At 39.4% G+C, this 14,118-nt stretch overlaps 1 protein-coding gene across 1 annotated transcript in view; it reads left to right on the top strand.

Moving 5' to 3' along the window:
• The first annotated feature begins 895 nt into the window (after nucleotides 1-895).
• Nucleotides 896-14,118, top strand: part of fstl5 (follistatin-like 5) — a 151,873-nt gene continuing 138,650 nt past the window's right edge. The window contains exon 1 of the mRNA XM_017417479.2: nucleotides 896-1,293. The gene's annotated coding sequence lies outside the window, so the exon portion shown is untranslated. The remainder of the gene's footprint in view (nucleotides 1,294-14,118) is intronic.

Raw genomic sequence — 14,118 nt, 5'->3', positions numbered from 1 at the left:
TTTTTGTCATATCAGTGGTTAATGTGTCCCTAAATTAAAAATTTGTAAGCAAATGTTTCAAATTTTATCTACTACATGTGTTTATTTCCCTACAGATACAGCCAACGTGTCAATTCTTTTTCTTTTTTGGAGTGAAGTATGCTGTTAAAAGTGCTTTGTTTACACTGAGTGCAGACCCACATTTTAGATTTTGCTGAAACTTCTGGAATACAAACCTTTTCTAATTGCACCATTTGATATGGCTCAGAATAACCGTTTTATGTTTGGTTTCATAGTTTGTGATGAGTGGCTTTAATGTGAATATAGCAGCATGAAATAGAAAAAAAAACCTAGATAGTCACAGGTTACTTACTTTATTGATCCAAAAATGTACTTAAATTTGCATTTGAGGCAGAATTTTATGCACATGGTTATCAGCACAACTAAAGGCTAGAATTCTAATTTATGCTGAAATTATTGCAGTTTTTTTTTCACGGTTTCAGTCACTTAGAGGTCAGAATCTGAATAACTGAAGGACGGAGTCCCCTTATTCTTTTATCATCCATCACTGGAGTAAACACAAGTGTTTGCTTCCTGCATGTGTGTGTTTGTACATTCAGTAGGCTCGTGTGTGTTTGTGTGTTTGAGTGTGTTTGCACATTCCGTAGACTCATATGTGTGTGTGGGTATCTGTGTGTGTTTGTACATACAGTAGGCTCGTGTGTGTGTGGAGGAGGGGGGGGTGCATGAGTGTGAAAGAAATCCCGTCTCACTCCGGCTCTCCTCCTCTCTCTCCGGTTCGTTTGGGCACTGAGGGACCGAACCGCTCCACATTCCGCCTGTCAGCCCGTCCTCGGTTTGCTGCCTTCTCCACGGCTTATTTGTGATTGGCTCGTGCCCCGCTCGGCCCCCTCCCCCTCCCCCTCCCCTGGTTGTATGTAAATCCGGCCGGGACTGAGGCAGCGGGTGAGGTTGGGGCTGGTGGCTCCTGCCTCGGTGGCGCACACGAGGTGAGATCTTTGCGCAGCTCGGAGCTGTCCCCTCCGCCGCGGTGCTGAACTCCACAACTTCCATCCTGCCTTCTCCGTCCTCCTCTCCGCGGGCCCAGCTGCACAGCCGCGTTATTTATTTTTTTATTTTTTTGGAAGGGATTTACAACCAAACTTCTCTCTGTCCACACCGGGAATTACACGGCACCACGCGTGGATCTGACCGGAGCGGATTTCGAGCTCATCTTCATTTAGTTAAGAAGTGTCCAATCCGCTCACTTATATTTGGATTATTCTCCTGGACGTTTAACATCTGAACACACAGGTAAGAAAACACTCTTCCTGTTTGAAGGGGGTTAGTGTGTGTTGTGTTGTTTTTTACGCACTAATTGTCCGATCAGAGCGCGCGCCCCCCCCTCCTCCTCCCCTCAGTCTATCAGATCCAAAGCTTAACCCTCATCATCTGCGGAGCGCTCAGACTCTTTTCCAATAATCCAGCAGGTCACTCTCCTCGCCTCAGAAAATATTGTATCTCCCGAGCTGCCGCCTGGAGCTTTTACCATTTCAATTTACCCGTCCGGACCGGCGCCAGTCAGCTGATATGAGGCTATCTGAAGTTGAGATCAGAGTTGCTTTTATTCTGGCTCACAACTGGAGCGCAATCAGTGTTGGTGAAATGATTGGAGGCACTTGCCACAGGTTTTAATTTATCCTTCTCGTACTTAGTGCGTTATTATTTTTTCCATCCCCTGGATTCTAATCCTTGAGTGACACCGTTAGCAGCGCAGGGATTATACCTTTTTGTTTTTTTTCCATCCTCAGCTTTGAGCCAGACTCATTTGGCTTCATATTACAGGCTCTTGCGCAGAGGATGGTCATTAATTGTGCTGTCTGGTGGTTTGCGAAAGAAATTCCAGGTCATTTTTTCCCCTCTATATCTCTCCGCAATGGTGCAGCAGATGGAGTTAAAGCCTCCATAAAACCAGATTAAGTCCTGCTATTGATAGGAATTAGAGCCACAGCTTAGATCTTTCACAAGTGCGTCCTGTTGTTGCCTCTTTGTTGTTACTAGGAAATTCAATTCAGATTATTTATAAAGCACCAATTCACAACAAAAGTCGTCTCGGGACACTATACTGCAAAAATAACAATTCCATTAAAGTCAGATTCAATCCTGATATAATACAACACATTCACACAGAGTACATTATGAAATTCCAATTAGCAAAAGTTACCTAGCCAAGGAAGCCAGCAGATTGTATTGAATATCCTGAGCAAGTGCATGGCAACAGTGGAAAGAAATGACTCCCTTTTAGCAGGAAGACACCTCCAGCAGAACCGGGATGGGAGACCATCTGCCTCAGCCAGCTGGGGTTTGAGAGGACAGGAAAGAGCCACAGACAAACACAGAAGGATTGTTCCAGATGTAGTTCCTATGGGAAAAAAATACAACAAAGAAAACCACAAAGTTAATGGCTGCAATAACTACAAACCCAAACGTTATTTATAAAATCATAGTGATGTAAAGTCACATGATGAGGTCAGAGGTCAACAGAGGTAAAAACAAATGTTGCCTTGCAACATAAAAATCAACATACTGGAATTTACAGCACATTTTGCATCCTATGAGCTGTATTCTAGTTTGACTGGCTTCACTTCTTCAACAGTTCAGTGTCCATATTTATTATTGTTTAGTTCAACAAATACCAACAGCTGCCAACATTTTGACTACTTTAGTTATATATTATTACCTAACTTATCTACCTGGATAATCCAAACATCATCAATAAATGCAAAAGAAATCACCTAACTAATCCAATGTGAAATGCAAAGTTTAATATGTTTATTCATTTGCTGGGTTTACGTTTGTGTTTATTATTCTCTGATTGACCCAATGGGCGCACATGGACATTCACAAACAAAATGGTGGTCTGTTCATATGAAATGGCTTAAAGCTCAGGAAATTCAAGCAACCCTAATTATAGGATTTATCAAAGAAAAAGAAGAAGAAGAAAAAGGTCTTTAACCTAGTCTTAAAAGTAAACAGCGACATGGACAGAAATGGAGCCTGATCACTAAAAGCTTCCATTCTTCGGTTAGAAACTCTAGGAACCACAAGTAAACCTGCAGTCTGAGAGCCAAGTGCTCTGTAAGAAAAAAAATGAACAATAAGATCTTTAATTTAAGATGGAGCTTGGTTGTTGAGAGCTTTGTGTGTTAGAAGTAAGATTTTAAATTCTATTCTGAATTTTCCTAAGAGCCAAAGGAAAAGAGCTGAAATTGGAGAACTGTGATCTCTCATCAGAACTCTGGCAGCAGCATTTTGGATTTGACTTTATAGAGAGTAAAAAAAAAAAGAAAAATATGGCCCATACAGAGAGTTACATTAACAATAATTATTACTGAACAACAGTGAGATAAATCAGGACTGTGCTGCCTTTAGTTTGATGTATTTCAGTAATTTGGAGACATAATTTTAAAAAGCTTTAGCTTTTTGGGTTTGCAAATTCATTTTTCTAACTTGCAAATTCAAGCAACATGTTTTTAAAAAGCTGCCTTTTCAGAGTAATGTGTCTTTGGTGTTTTTAGATTCGTTTGGATGACAATGTGTTTTGTTTTTAGTGTCATTTTGGTGTTTTAATACGGTGAAATTTGGTTCTTTTGAGTAAGCGATCTGAATTTATTCAATGTGAACTTAGTGAGGCTGAATCCTGATTTGCCTGCCGACTTTCTTCACACACATCACCATCTATAGAGATAAAAGGAACAAAAGAAAGAGTGGCTTGAAGAAAATCTCAGATTTGTGTATGACTGTTGCACGTCTGAGATTCTCTGCGGCTCTTTCAGCAAACAGACCCACCTTACTCCGGTAAATGAAACAGTAATTAAAATTCTTGTAGAGGAAACAGTGAAGGCTTCAGAAATGATAAAGTCGGAACATTCAGCCATCTGAAGGCCTCTACAATCCAACCAGGATCTCTTTATCCCAGCAATGCATTCACTTTATCCGTGGAAGCTCTTTGAATCCAGATAGAATATGTTTCCTCGGTGCATTACATGTGGATTTCAGTTTCCCATTTTCAGGACTCTGCTCTTATTAATTGATTCTGAACTTGAAGGGAATAAGTAATGCGCTCTTTAAATAAGTTATATATGCTGCACAAACTCCAGTGACAATAATTCATTAACATGCAGATCGTAATTAAAGGCCCGGCATTTCTTGAAGGAATTGCCCGCCGCAGAATTTTAAGTCAAAATGGCCGCCGCAGGCACATCTTAGAAGATGCTTTAATTCTTGGAGATGATGAGGATGACTCTCAGCTACTACCACATAAACATTACCTAATTATTTATACTTTTGAGTAAGTTATAGACATTTTTGTATTAACAGACAGCCATCTTAAATTGAGCTGACTCCAAATGTTAATAAGCTGTTTACTTTCTGAGTGTTTCATTAAAATCTCTTTAGTGACTCATGAGATATTTTGCTAACGAACACACACACACACACTCACACACAGGCAAAAGCATTATTGTACAACCTTCGCCTTAGGCAGCGGACGATGATAATGACGGTCTTTTAGAGGAATGATGAAATTAGGGGAAATAAACTGATTATTTTCCTAATGACTTTGCTTTGAAATTAAAACTCGGAGTAATGCTCAAAACCGCCAGGACAGTGACAAAGCTAAACAGCAGCATTTAGAATATATTCACTGGGGAAACATTTCTCTCAACTGCACAAATACCAGAAAAAAATCCTTCCTGTTCTGTCTTTTTTATCCAATAAAGCCATTTAATAACAGGTGGGGAATAGGTGCTGCCTGCCGAGCAAGTATAGAGTTAATGGAGTCGCTCTGCTCTGAGTCAATAACTTTTTTTTTTTGCAAAAACGGAAGAAAAGCTGGGAAACTGATCAAAGCATTTCAAAGATTTGAGTGGAAAATTGCTCCTTGAGAGGGTGTGGGCGCCCTGTGTTGGCAGCTGGTAATGGGAGGGGTTGGACAGATTTCACTGATATAAAAGTAAAAGCTATATGTTTGGGAGAGAAATTGCAGTGAAAATGTCACCATTTCGGGGTGGTTTAGCTTTGCGGCAGGCGCAGAAATCGTTGCTGGTTGCCTTCATGTCTTCATAAGCTATACTTCTGAAAGCAAACTGTTTTAAAAGGATTTTTTCCTCCAGAATCATTTCCGAAAGGATGCTTTCTTTCACCTCTGAAACGTTACACTGTCAACTTGTGACTGCTGCGCTGTCTGTAGCATCTGCTAACGCTGAGAGCTTAGAGGTAAAACCCGTTTCTTTGCTGGTTTTTTGTTTACAGTCTACATGTTCCATCCAAAGCTCCCTGTGTCAGTTCTCCTAAACTAAATGTGAACAAAACAGTCCGGTTGGAGCAGCGAGGCTACAATGATTGGTTGAAAATTAAGAACCTATAAGTCTTTGAAGAAATGCATATCGCCCGCCTACTTTTTGTAAATGATTTCATGATGCGTCAGAGCTCAAAGTATGTGTTAGGAATGACTCTCAGCTACTACCAGATAAAATTTGAGCACAATATCTGTAAAATTAACCAAATTAGAGGCATAGTTGTGTTTTTTCAGGCCAGTTGGTTGTGGTGGCCATCTTGAATTGGGTTGACTCCAAAAGTTAATGAGTTGTTGACGTACATTTAAGGGTTACTTACTTACTTACCGCTCCAGTGGTTCATGAGACGTTTTGCTAACAGACAGACGGGGTTGATGCCAACGTTTAAGGGCGAAGTTTCTGGCATAAATATTGCACAATGTGTAGCGCTTAAAGTAAGTTTTGGGAATGACTTTTAGCTCCAACAACACCAAAATTTTATCTCAGTATTAGTAAAATACTGAGGTTTAGTTATTTTTGTATTTCCTAAAGTCAGTTGGCTGTGGCAGCCATCTTAAATTGGGTTGACTCGAAAAGTTAATCATTTGTAGATGCACATTAAATAATTACTTTTTGAAAGTTTCATTAAAATTTAGAGCGCTGAAAGACACACCCTTTTACCTATGGTGGTGGGTGACAAAAAGCCAAAACTGGATAGAAGAGAGGACAAAAGAACAAGAATGACAACATTTCTGAAAGAAAATCCAGGAAATGGGTGATATCATTTCCTCCTTGGATAAAACATCTTTCTGACTATATAAACTTGTTATTGCACCGACAAAGAATCTCCTGGCTGTAAACAGTTAAAGAAGCCATTTATCTCATTTAAAATCTGGATTTCAGATCCTTTCAGTTCACATTTTGATCCTCCTCGTGTTTGTTTGTTTATCTGTTTCATCATTTTCTCCTCCCCACTTCAACACTGACACCTGTACCATCTCTGTCTCACTCTTTCATCTCCCTCTTCACTCCTTCAGCTGAGCTTTAACTGCCGCCTCCCATCTGTGTCTCCGCGCTGTCTCTTTTTTTTTCTGTACCAGGGATCTTTATTGTGCACAAACTCTGAGGCATTTTATTCTGCCTCCACGTTTAAGAGACTCTGACACTCTTTTCTCCTGGCACGCAGCCGTTTGTTTGATGATGTAAAAAACTTCTCTTATGCTTCTGTTTTCTTGGCAGTGCATGCAGCATTTTTCTTTCTCAGGACCGCACTGTTGCTTTAAAAGATGCAAATAAAAACAAATTAAAGGTCCAGCATTACTTGCAGGAAAGAGTATTGCCTGCTGCCTTTCAGGCCAGAGTTTTAAACTAAGATCATCTTTTGATTAGAAATAATAGAGTTACGTCTGTTTTGGTCAAATATTGAAAATAACATCCCAGCTACTACCACACCAAATTATTATCTCAATATGTGTAAAATTCCCTGAGATTCAGTCATTTTTGCATTTGCTAAGATTGCTTTGCTGTGGTGACCATCTTGAATCTGGTTGAAAGTTTCATTTATATCCATTCAGTGGTTCCCAAGATATTTTGCTAACGGACAGAAATGGTTGACTCCAACCATTATTGGCAACGTTTTAAGCCCAGATCATACACGATCAGTTAGGGCTCAGAAGATGTGATGTGGATGACTGTCGACTTCTACAACACCAAATTTGATCTCAGTATCTGTAAAGCTGACTGAGTTATCCACATTTTTGTGTTTTCTAAAGTTGCTTAGTTGTGGCGGCCATCTTGAATCAAGTTAAGTCTAAAAGTTAATCAGCTGTAGATGTATATCCAATGATCACTTTCTGAAAGTTTCATTAAAATCCATCCAATGATTCATGAGATATTTTGCTTACAGTACAGAGAAATAAACATGCAGAGACACAGAAAAACATTATTGCTCAGCCGTTGGTGGCGGGCGATCATGATCAGGGACAATATCTGCTTTGTGTGCAGTCAGAATGAAACAGGTAATGTTTCCTTCTCTTTGCGTCGGGAATCAGTGTAAAGCTTCCGGTACGAGGCCGGGCCTCCTGACTTTTCCAGCGGCTCCGGATTTGTGAAGCATGACCTCCTCGTTTCCATGTCTTGACGGAACGCCAAGTGGATTGTTAAATTGTGATTGCTGTAAGCCATTTCATGCAGCGCTGCAGAACAAGACTCGTGAAGCGTCTGTTCCAGTCGAGGCGAGGTGAAACACGGAGACGAGGCAGCTCTTTGGCAGACGGTCAGACCGTAATGGAAGCTGCACCAACCTTAAAGGGCGAAGACTCGCAGGATCCAGGTCTCTGTTTTAATCCTGCCGAGGACACAGATCGCAAATGGACATTGAAGCACTGGAGCTCAGGGCCCCACAGAAACCTTTAAAGGGACGTGTAATCAAATTCAAAAAGAGACACGAGAAACAGGATTACTGTCTAAAAACCAAACATCACATACAGGACAAAGTGTGGAATTATACCATCCCAATGTCACATGGGTCACACAAATCTATAAGTTTTACAGTATATATATGTTGCCTAAATATCTTTGGTTTTAGACAAAGAAGGGGTACTCGAGTACAGGTGCAAAAAGTACTTCTACAATTAAAACTCCATCAGTCAGTATATTCAATACTAAATGAGAATTTCTAATCAAATGTACTTTAACTACTTAGACTAACAGTATGAAATGCAGAAGGTTGAATGAAATAAAAATCTTATTTTTTTGTTTGAACAGGTTGAGAAGAGTGAAGACGGTTTAAATAATTGAAGTTTTTCTGTCAGTTTTCCATCAGTTTGCTCAAACTGTTTTCCAGCAGTGGCAGTCTGTCACAGCTGCTTCAGACAGATTCTTCTTACGTTAAATCTTCTTTTTCTACGTTCAGAGGATGGAGCCTATTCCTACAGAAAACAGTAACCAGAAAACAGCACAGTTTACAGGTTATTTAGTAAAATGTCATCGACATTAAGATAAACTTAAAAAACTTACATTATTTGCAAAAATACTGAGTGAACGCTGAATGACTTGGCTGAAAATTGTTAAAAATGCTGAAACTGAGTAGTTAGAGCTAAAAGAAGCAGAATGCTAGCTAAAAGCTAAAATACTACTTAAATGATAAAAGGAGCAAAACTCTAAAAATTAAGAGCAGCAAAAGTGAGAGCTAAAAGTAAAAACAAAATGAGCTAAAAGCTAACAATAGCAAAACTGTAGCTAAAAACTAAAAGTAGCATAACAAGCCGAAAGTCATAGCACCTATCTCCAGAGTTAACTGAATGTTTTGATATATAAATGGCTAAACTAGGTAATAATAACATTAGCTCATAATAATAAAGTATCAAAAGACAACTAAAAGCTAAAAGCAGCAGAATAGTAGCTAAAAGCTAAAAATATTGTAAAAAGACAAAAACAGAGCAAGTATGTTGAAACTGATTTCAAAAAGATCAATGTTTTTGAAGAAACTGAAGAGATTTTTATGTATTTGTAGTTTGTAGTATTTAATAAAAAACAGTTTTTTTTAATTATAAAAGCTATAAAAGCCAAAAGTCACAGCACCCATCGCCTGAAGGAGCTGAAGGTTTTAATATACTGTATGAATGGCTAAAATAGCACAAAGAATGGAGAAATAATTACATTTTTAAAAATGTACTGAACAATAAAATCAGGAAAACATTAGTGTGAATGCTGAGTCAGCGTTCTCACTATTAGAACCTGCAGTACTCCGGTTTTATTTATTATAGTTGATTTTAAGACTCAAACTTGCCCATGCAGGACAGATAAAAACCATCATTCATTAAATCTTGCAGCCATCACGACCACAGACATCTGCTTCCTCTTGGAAGTGCAAACAGACACATGCAGGTTTGTTTGGTTCTCCTTATAACGCACACGAAACAACACAAACATGGTGGTCCTGTACATCCACCCACCTGAAGTTCAAGTTCCCCCCTGATGAGTGAAATAAACTCCCCATGATTATGTTGCTTCTCCTGCTGAGAGTCTGCAGTCTCCTGCTTCTCCCAGCAGCTCTGCAAGAGGATGACCTCGAGCGATCATAACTACCTCAAATTATCATTACAACCAAACAGTTGTTCAATAAGTAAACAACTAAAGCATGTAAAGTTTGTCTCCCACCTGCATGTTTGGGTTGTTTGCTGGGTTTTCATCTGTAATCTTCAGTTTTCTGTTTGTTGTTTGATTTGAAACGTTTAGAAGGTGTCAGGGTGGTCCGCCAGCATCACACGCTGTGATTCATCGTTCACTCCAGCCGTGGGTGCGCTCTGGTCACGGTGCAGTCGTTCCCCTCGCTGTAATGATGTAATGACTGTTAACAACGTGAGGACGCTGCTCCTCTGCCAGGCTTCTCTCTGCAGCGACACCCCGCACTTCCTGACGTCTTAAATGGACAATAAATTCAAATCCTACAGCGGAAAAGTCAAGGCCTGTGCTGCCGCTGCGTCGTAGAGATGCACTTCTGTCATCGTAAATGTCCTCGTCAAACCTTTATCACTCAGAACCGATGTCATCTGCATGTAGAGGACACACAAACCCACTGCTGGAAAGATTGTGTTCCTCTCAAGGTGGCCTCCAAGCCAAGTAAAAAAATGGTGTGGTAGTAGCTGATCCATCCCCAACGCATACTTTGAGCGTGATATGTCATGATATCACATAAGATCACACAAAATGCTGCATTCAAGGTTTAACCAAACCTCAAGTGACATGTCATGAAAGGAACTGCAAGGCTTTGGATTTTTGGGTAAATTTAAAGGTACAGCTGGAGCTAATTTTACACACTCGACTGTTTATAATTCTCAGATGTTACGCCAAAACCAGACCAGAATCCTGCCCACGACAAAAGATATACAGTGTTGGAATCCCTTCATTTTCTCTCTGGGTGGTTTTTCAGAGCTGTGATGAATAATGCACGCACACTCTGAGGACGAATTAGTTCACATTTTCATGCTGTACAGACCAGCAGCTTGGGACTGGTCACATGCAGAGTGCTATCTGGCATTTGTTAGAAGGTCTGCCTGCGTGGATCAAAGCGGTACGATACACTCTCAGAAAATCTTGAGCTGCTTTACAAGTCCTACAAGTATCCTGGGAGAGGCAGTCTTCCTGCAAGAGCCCTTCGTTTTTAGTCAACATTTCTATAGGAATAAACAAATGAAAACTATTTCTTTTCAATAGCTCTTATTGTTCTGGTGGGATTTTAAATGTTTATATGGCGTTTTGTGAATATTAAAGTTATGCACACTCACAAAGACCAGGTTTATAACAACATGCAGAAACACATTAATTATTCAGCTGTCTTGTTTGTTGTTCAGGATTTCTTTCAATTTAATTTAGCGACATTATCGTGTAACATGTTTGCATAATTTAGAACAGTTTCAACAAGAATTAATCAATTATCTTGCAATTTACTATTATGGACTGTATACAGGTGAGTTCAGCTTTCAGACACTTCTGCTATGAATCCATGGATGCAGTGTGCCGTTTATCAGTGCCTTTCCTGATATAAGACGCCATCTGGATGGGAGCAGATGTTGTTCTCAAACCTGGAGATACTTTCCAGAGACACTAATGCACCCCCATACCATCAGAGAGGCAGGCTGACCTCAGAACAGTTCTCCTCTTTGGTCCAGAGGAGACACATCTGTTCACATCTGGCTTCTTCTTTGCCTGATAGAGCTTTAAGCAGCGTTTGTGGACGGCACGGTGAACTGTGTTTACAGACGATGATCTGTGGAAATGTTCCTGAGCAGAACCAGAACCAGAACCTGGTTTTAATGTTGTTTTATAAGCCTGGAAAATGATTTTAAAAAGCCCCTGTTTGGCTAGCTGTTAGCCTAGCCTGAACTTCTGCTCTTTGACTGATGTCATGGCTGATGAGGTCCTCATTATTGATAACCATTAGACAGAACATCACTTCAAAATTGACCAGATTATCCCTTTAAGAAGTCATTTTACCTCAAATTTGACATTTTTCTCTATTTCTCTCAAGTCTTTTCTCCCCCTCGCCCTTCTTTTCTGTCTTTGAACAGAAAGGGGTACACGCTGTTTGCTAATCACAAAATAATGTTTAGATGCTTGTAGGATCCCGGAGTCGGTCTCAGTGATCAATGAAAGCCCAGAGTCCAGAACACGCAGCATCCACAGTCCTGCTGAGAACAAAGCAGGCTGCTAAGTCAGAAAAACATCCCAGGCTTATTAGCACTCGGGTCAATGACCTGCTGAAATCAGGTTACCTTCAGCGCTTCCTTCATGTTTTCTTTACTTTCTGTTTGCCAGTGAATCAGTTCGAGACGTGGCTCCATCAGAAGTTCAATATTCACTGTCTCATATATGAATAAAATGCTGTTTCTCATAAAAACTACCCGACTTTAGTTTGACGAATCCAGCGAAGCGCCCACTGTCTGTGTGAAACAGTATCCTGGTTTCAGAAGTTTCTCTGCCTAGATTTGGACTGCCTGCCAGGATTTATAGCAGATTAACTTTTGAAAGTGATTTAGCTTTCAGGCTCTGCAGCCGCTATCGGAGAAGAAGAAGAAGAATAAAAAAAAGCCTATTTCCCATCCCCTATTTTGATTCCTGCTGGCTCCCACATTCACTGAATATTCCAAACAAGTAAAACATGAGTTGTTTGTGTGACCCTTATTGTGTCAGTCGGGATGTATCAAAAGTTAATTAGAAGATTGGATGTAAAAATAGATGACTGGCAGAGATGTAAGCTGAAATATAGATGAAGGGCTGTATAGGCGTTATGTAACGATAACCACATCTTAACGGATGTGCTCAGGGGATTTAGTGGGAGCTTTCATAAGTTTAAAGCTTTTTGTTATCACATTTTATGTGTTTTTATTATGTCGGAATAAAGCAAATAACAGCCACATAAAAGAATTAAAGGCCTGCAGCATCCCTTGAAGGAATGAGATCTGTTGCTGCCTTTTATGACAGAGTTTAAACTAAGATCTTTTTATGATGAGAGGAGACAGAGTTATCGCAGGTTTGGTTAAATCTTGCAAAGAAAGTTATGTGCAATCTCATGTGATCTGCTAGCACTCAGATTATGTTTTGTGAAGGACTCTCAGCTACTACCACACCAAACTTTAGCTCAATATCTGTGAAAATGACAGATTTGCTGCCATTTTTTGTGTTTGTTAAGGTTACTGAGTGGTGGTGACCACTTCAATCTAGGTTGACCAGTTGTAGAGGTACATCCAATGATTATATCCTGTAAGTTTTATTAAAATATATTCACTGGGTTAGGAGATATTTCCTTTACAGACAAACAAACACACTGAGGTAATTATATTATTGCTGATTGTCAAATTGCTGGACTTTAAAACCTGAAACTTTTAAACTTAAAAAAAGAAAAACAGAAAGACTGTGGTGCATCCAAACCAGTGATTTCATAGATGTGAATGTGATTATGTAAATTTATTTTAAAAACTGCTGTTTATTGTCAATAAACTTCATCACCTGAGCTGATTTTCATCTGTAATTGATGCTTTTAAAGTTGTGACAGATGTTAAATTTCCAGTTTCTGAATCCCCTGGAGGGAAATCCAGTTTATGTTGATTTATAAACTCAGTGAAAGTTAAAGGTCTCCTGAGACAATGTTTGTGTATTTTTATTCTGGTTCTGCTCTGCCCTGTCACTGCTAACGCCTTTTTGTGTAAATGCTGACTAAGCATCCTCACGATTGTTTTCTTGTTTACTTTCTGTTTTCTGCAGTACTTCAGCAGACTTTACGCTGTTTTAGCCTTTCATACAACAAAACGTTCAGCTCCTTCAAGAGATGCATGATGGGATTTTTGGTTTTTTGTAACTTTTTTAAATATTTAATTTTATTTACAAATATTCTCCCAATAAAAATACATGTAGATCTTTTAAAGTCCTTCAAAAACTTTATTTTCTTTGAGATCTGCCTCAGCATATTGGCTATATTTTTATCATCTTACACTACTTTTGGCTTTTAGTCAGTCTTTAGCTATTTTAAGGTTTTAGCTAACCTTTTGCTGTTGCTACTTTTATCTTTTAGCCAACCTTTAAGTCAGCCTGTTGACACTAACTACCATTTTATTACTTTAAGCTTGAGCTAGCCTTTTACTATGTTTATATAGCCCTTTGCTACTTTTAGCTATTGCTTTTAGCTATCATTTTGCAGCTTTTAGCTAGCCTTTTCCTACTTTTGGCTTTAAGTTAGCATTTTCTCAGTCTTGGCTTTTATTTAGCATTTAGCTTCTTTTAGATTTAGCTGGTGTTTTGCTTTTTTTTAGCTTTATCAGCTCAGCGTTCACACTGTGTTTTCAAAGTTTCTCTCGCTGTATTTATAAGTCAGCATTTAAGCAGCAAAACACACAAGAGGTGAACAATGTGTGCCAATTTGATAATTTGTCTGTGAGCTGAATGATGTTGGGACCTAGAAGTAAACTTTTTAGGCTGCGGTTCAGCGAGCATGAAATTAGCAGCACGTCTCATAACGCTCGGTCACACCTGAGAGGAACCCCGAACAGGCCCAGTTTTTATCTGCTGCTCATTGAGCAGCCCGGTGCGAGTCAACTGGGGTTCAGAGCACCTCAGCAGGTAATGAGGCATCAGAAAAGCATTCAGTTTACAACACTCCCAGTTGTTTCTCTTATTTCTGAGGTTTTTTTTTCCTTTCAGACTTTTATGTGACAGAATTTCTTGTAACATCAAAGCAAAGTAGCTTGGAAGAGTTGCCATAAAAAGCTTTGCTGTCAAAGGGAACAAATTTAAAATTTTATTATTT

The sequence above is a fragment of the Kryptolebias marmoratus genome, linkage group LG9, assembly GCF_001649575.2.
Source record: "Kryptolebias marmoratus isolate JLee-2015 linkage group LG9, ASM164957v2, whole genome shotgun sequence".
NCBI classification, from domain to species: Eukaryota; Metazoa; Chordata; class Actinopteri; order Cyprinodontiformes; family Rivulidae; genus Kryptolebias; species Kryptolebias marmoratus.
The sequence above is the reverse complement of the archived record's forward strand: the minus strand, read 5'-3'. Positions and strand labels throughout refer to the sequence as shown.